The following is a 5,890-nucleotide window of genomic DNA, read 5'->3' as shown; positions in this document are numbered from 1 at the left end:
CCTAATAGTTGGATACCTGACAACAGGAATTTTGGTGTCACTCCCAAACCCTTGCTATACAAATAATATTTATAAATCACCAAACTAACCATTTATACTAATTGGTAGTACAAGCGGAAAGTCCAGGATCGAACCTCAGGAAAGCATGGAAGATTAGTTCATCAAGTTTGTTTTCATTTAAAGTGATAAATGAGTGGGGGTTCAGTATGGTTGGATAAAGGAAAGTGCATAAAAGATATAAAGTGCAAAAAAATAAAAGATGGCAATGCAATTAAAGAAACGATCTAGTTTAAAGGAATCAGAATTGGCCAATGTAATTTTTGTTTATCGAGTTATTTAAATGCAATTTAGTTTCTTGAATATGCCTAGCCCAATTGATTGGAATCCCAATAAATGGTCCTAATTATCTAATTAATCAACATGCATTGAAAACGAATCCGCTTCATACAAATTAACTAATCGCATTAAGTTCTAGGGATAACGCTAGGATGAGTGCTCGACTTCCAACGTCTAGTTAAACATTCGATATGGTTTTTCTCTAGGTTGATAGGAGCAGTCCTTTTTGCCTAACTAACCTATTGCTTCCAATGGGATTAACCTATAAATATTTTTCATATATTACAAGGTAATCACAAAGTATTAGAATCACGCGACTAATTATTGGGCGTCAATCAATAATTAAAATCATGCAATTCATAAAACATAGTTCAGATTAAAACCCATAAACAAGAACAAAAAGATTGCATTCCAAAAAAACTCCTAAAAAACTACATTGTTCCAAATTCTCCTAAACTAGAAAATAGCTAGAACTTACCTTTCCATTGAGATGAAGAAAACAAATACCGACATTGTTCCATTAGTTACATGAGATGAGAAGAAAAGGAGAGAAAAATACAAGTGGAGAGGTAAGAAAAGGGTAAAAATCGGCCTCCGGCCGATTGGAGGTTGTCTCCCTGCCCTAAAACACAAGAGATGCATTTATAGAAAAATCTCGTAGCGTCACAACGCTGCCTCTGCTTCGCGCGCGCGTCCGTCTTCAATTTGTGCTCTGTTTTTCACCGAATTGGTAGCTACTATCTTATAGTGTTGCTCAACACTCATTTGAGCATTGCGACGCTCTGTCTAAGGGTGTTTTCATCCGTTCTCATCCTTTGGAAATTCGGTTGCTTAAATTAGCTCCTAATTACTTCAAATTAACCCCAAATAGCTCAGAACGATGAATTCTATCTCCAAGATGCTCGATGTCTATAAATTCATCAAATAAACACATTAAATATAGTAACAACCTAGAATTAAGAAGAGGAAACTAGCATAATTTTGGTGCTATCAATACCACTGATCCCTCTATTGGAATCCTAGAGAATATCGAGGTTATTCTCATGGTAGTATTCGAGATTGTTCAATAAATCGTTCGTGATCAAGATCGTTGGAGGAGTCGTTCGTTGGAACTTAAAGAGAATTGTTCATGAAGCTTGGAAATCTACAAAGGTTAAGAATGGTTCTAATCTTTTTCCCTAAAGCATGTTATTACATGTTTATATATTTTTTTTTTTTGTATACTGAATTTGTTTATGTAAAAAAATTGAGTTGCGGGATGCAAGGTGTTTACAACGCTTCCGCTGCGAGATTCGATCCCTTTAGTAACAACGGAAACTTTTCCTCTTACCTGAAATTTTGATTGATCATTATGAGTTATGCTTGTTCATGTAGCACTGTTGCCCTATTAGTTATGCGTAAGCATGTCTAAACACTCCGAGGCATAAAAATGTAGTACCGCATTTTTCTTTGCAAAACTGATTTTTATTTTCTTTTTTCTAGCCCAGTTTTAGATTTTAAGATTGACTGTTCTTTATTGGAGGAACTCTTTTAACAGTGAACTTTTGAGAGAAAGCGAATTGTCTAAATCCCATTTCAATTGAACGCATACATTTACAGTAAAACAGACAGATTAGACATAAGACATAAATTACAGCATGTTTTTTAATTAAAAAACAAGATTTAGAGATTATATCTTTGAATAACTTTTCTTCAAGTAAATCCCTTAAACAACACGAAGACTTCGAACAAGTCACGAATACTCCAAACAGTAGCAAACAGCAACAAAACTCTCGAACTAAAAGAGGACACAACCACTTGGTGACCTTGGTATTCTTTGTGTGAGAACCTAGGAGTGGTGTGCTCTAGCTATTTTGGTTAGAAGGGAAATTTGGAGTTGGAGGAGGAAGACGATCGAGGAAGGCAAAGCTATCGCATAGCAAGATTTCTCAATAATTTAGAGAAAGTGAGGCTATCACATAGGCTCTAAAAAATCATGTAATATCTACAAATCGTGTAATACACCGTCCATGGAATAATAAAATCAAATTTTATTTTGTTCCATTTTGCAATAAAACTGATAACTTCCCACTATGGTGGTTAGAGAGAAAAAGGGATAATTATTAAACAATTAATAAATTATAAATAAATATGATAACCAACTTATTATATTATATATATAACCTATAGTTTTAATATTGCATCATATACAGTATATAAACCATAGTTCTTTTTCTCTATTTTATGGCATTTAATATAAATCATATTTATATTAAATTTAATAACTATGAATCTTATTCATAGAAAAAATATTTGAATCATATTCAAATATTTGTTCCTCCAATTAAAAAATAATGTATCAAATACATTATGTCAATTATATCATATATAATTTAATTAATTTAATTATATCATATATAATTAAATTCTCTCTTATTAATTTGAACATTTCAAATTAACTCAAAAACTTATTCTCAACTAAGTCCTTTGAGCTACCAAGGGGACCTTATGGACTTGTAGCTTAAAGCTCCAACGGTATGTGAATAACTTATTAAACTCTTTAATTACATTATCCACCATCCGTTAACTGTCAGGCACTCCACTAAATACCGACGATTGTACTCTTCATACTACAAATATATTTCTTGTTGGGATTGGTATCCTAATTCTCCCGGAGTCTCGTTATTTTGTAAAGATACACATTATTTGATGAATAAAATAATCGTTATTTAATTCTGGCATTTACTCATATCCAATAACAAAGCTCCATGGTTATCTTATGTGAACTTAAGCATGTATATGTGATATACAAGTGGATCATACCTTAAGTGATAACCTAAATAGGTCTGTAGTATAAGGATTAAGGTGGGATACCTAATCCTTGTGACACTACAGATACGGCCTGCTTTGTAGAGGTTTGCAAGTGTTGTAAACTACTACAGATGGTAGATCCTGACCATTCATGTGGAGACATGCGAACGGAGGTGTCCTATACAAAGAGTTTGTATAAGACCTGGACCACGAGATGACTAGACTCTGTATATAACGTCGTTGATACTAGAGACTTGCATCTCACCTAAATGACCATAGGTGACACGACCTCAATCTTGAGTGTTTTGGGAACTTCTGCCTTTGAGGGCGGTACTTTGATTAGTACGAGTAAGAGTGCCCAAATTGCCAACTCAACATGACTATCTTTTTGGGGACTTTTCTGATCTGGGAGCTGGGAACTCAATCCACAAGATGGAATTCACTCCTTTCCCGAAGCAGGGATAAGTAGAGAGATTGCTTCCTTAAGGGCTGATTCCGGTGCTTGAACATAATAGCCACCGCTTCTCTTTGGAAGAGATGACACAGTCTTAGTAAGACTATGACTTATGTTCATTGGAGGGATCAGTGGTACTTAAGGAGTTAGATGTAACTACAAGGGCATAACGGTTATTGGCTCAGCTGTACTTACGAGTAATCTGTGAAGGGTTGTCACACTACTGATTGGTTAAGATGGACACATAATATATCTGTGGTAAGGAGAGTTCAGTTTTCGGTCTTTAGTGAAGTGTCTGGCAGTTAACGGATGGTGGATCCCGTGACTAAAGAGTTTAATCAGTTATTCACGTACCGTTGGAACTTCAAGCTGTTGGTCCATAAGATCCCCTTGGTAGCTCAATGGATTTAGTTTAGGATCAGTTCTTGGTGTTGATTTGAAATGTTCAAATTGACAAGAGGTATTTTGATTATATGTGATATAATCGGTATGATGTATGAGATACATCTAGTGGATGATTAATATAAATGAGATTTAGAAATATTAAAACTATAAGTTATAAATATAGTATAATAAGTTGGTTATCATTTATATTTATAATAATATTAATTATTGGATAATTAAATCTTTTTCTCTAATAACCAATTGAGTGGGAGGTTATTGGTGGTTCATGGTAAGGAAAATTGTTTTCCTAATTTTAGTAAGTTTTGAAAAAGTTTTGGCAAAAATTGTTTTGAGATTTCTCTTGGAAAAAGAATCTCACAGAACGGAGTTTGTCAAGTAAATACCAATTTACTAAGCTACCCCAAAGACCAAAATGCATACATTTTTAAAAATTCATGGGCTAAAAAGACCAATTTGAAACCTTAAAGACCAAAATGCATACATTTTTTAATACTCATGAATCAAAAGGGTATTTTTTTCCAAAAAAAAATTATTTTTTTTATTGGTTTACTTCTACATTTGAAAGATTATGACTACCATTTTTACTATTTTAAAGCTTCAAGTGCTTAACTTTGTGTTTTATTTAAAAAAATAAACATATTCTTTCAAGGTTGCTATATTACCCTTAAATTGTTTATTTTATATAAATATTTCAAAATTATTTTCAAAGTGAAAATCCATTGGAATTCTATAGAAATTGAGCCTTGAAATGAATGTTGCGGTGACCTTTTGTCCTAATTTATATTCTAGTTACTACCACAACATTTCACAATTATTAATTCTCGATGACTATCACATCATTCTAATAGATTTCTATTTCAATAGTAATTTTAGAATATTTATGCGATTAAAGGTATTATTATAACTTGAAAATTTTTTACTCATAAACTTGTGAAAATGTACCAACATTTTTAATTTTCATGGAAGTGCACTCCAAATCTATACACTATCTAAAAGGTTAAGATCTCATTTGATAACCATTTTATTTTTTGTTTTTGTTTTAAAAAATTAAGTATATGTACACTACTTCCACCCACATTTCTTCTTTTGTTATCTACTTTTCACCGGTTTAAAAAAACCAAGCCAAATTTTGAGAACTAAAAAAATAGCTTTCAAAAAATTGTTTTTGTTTCAAGAATTTGACTGAGAATGCCAATTATTGTAGTTAAGAAAGATGCAAATCACGGTAAGAAATGTGGATAAAATAGGTTTAATTTTAAAAAACAAAAACTAAAAACCAAATGGTTACCAAAGGGACCTAAACTTTTCTCCTTCTTCCTATTTTATCTGGTGGGTATATAGTTATATTAGATGAATTAAATAATAAAGATTAAAAAAATATTAATTTCAAAATTAATCTATCGATTAGATTCATCATTACGTAGAAAACGTGATTTTCCATTTCGACCTTTTTTTTTTTTTTTTTTTTTTGAGATTTATCAAATCAGATTAAGATTTGAGTCTAAATTAAGACTTGATTAGGATATTTGATTACATATATTTTTGTAAGTTTTTTAGGATTTTATTTACTTTTTATTGAGATGAATCTCAACATAAAATTGGTTTGAGAAAAGTCATAATTTTAAATAATTTAAAATCTACCCATATCTCCTCTTCGGTTTGAATTGTGTTAGCAATATTAGAATAAAAGTTCGAAGATTTTTTTTTCTTTTTTTAAAAAATGCATATTCGAAATTAATGATAACAAAATAATGAATTAATACATATTTCAAATTAATATTACAATTACAGTAAATTTTTTGTTTTATTTAAATAAATTTATTTGGTTTAAATCAAAATTTGAAAACAGGTGGCTACAAATCAAAATAAAACATTATAGTTAGTATAATTGATGCACATAATATG

The sequence above is a fragment of the Benincasa hispida genome, chromosome 1 (genome assembly GCF_027475165.1).
Source record: "Benincasa hispida cultivar pf3 chromosome 1, pf3_genome.v1.1, whole genome shotgun sequence".
Classification (NCBI taxonomy): Eukaryota; Viridiplantae; Streptophyta; class Magnoliopsida; order Cucurbitales; family Cucurbitaceae; genus Benincasa; species Benincasa hispida.
The sequence above is the reverse complement of the archived record's forward strand: the minus strand, read 5'-3'. Positions refer to the sequence as shown.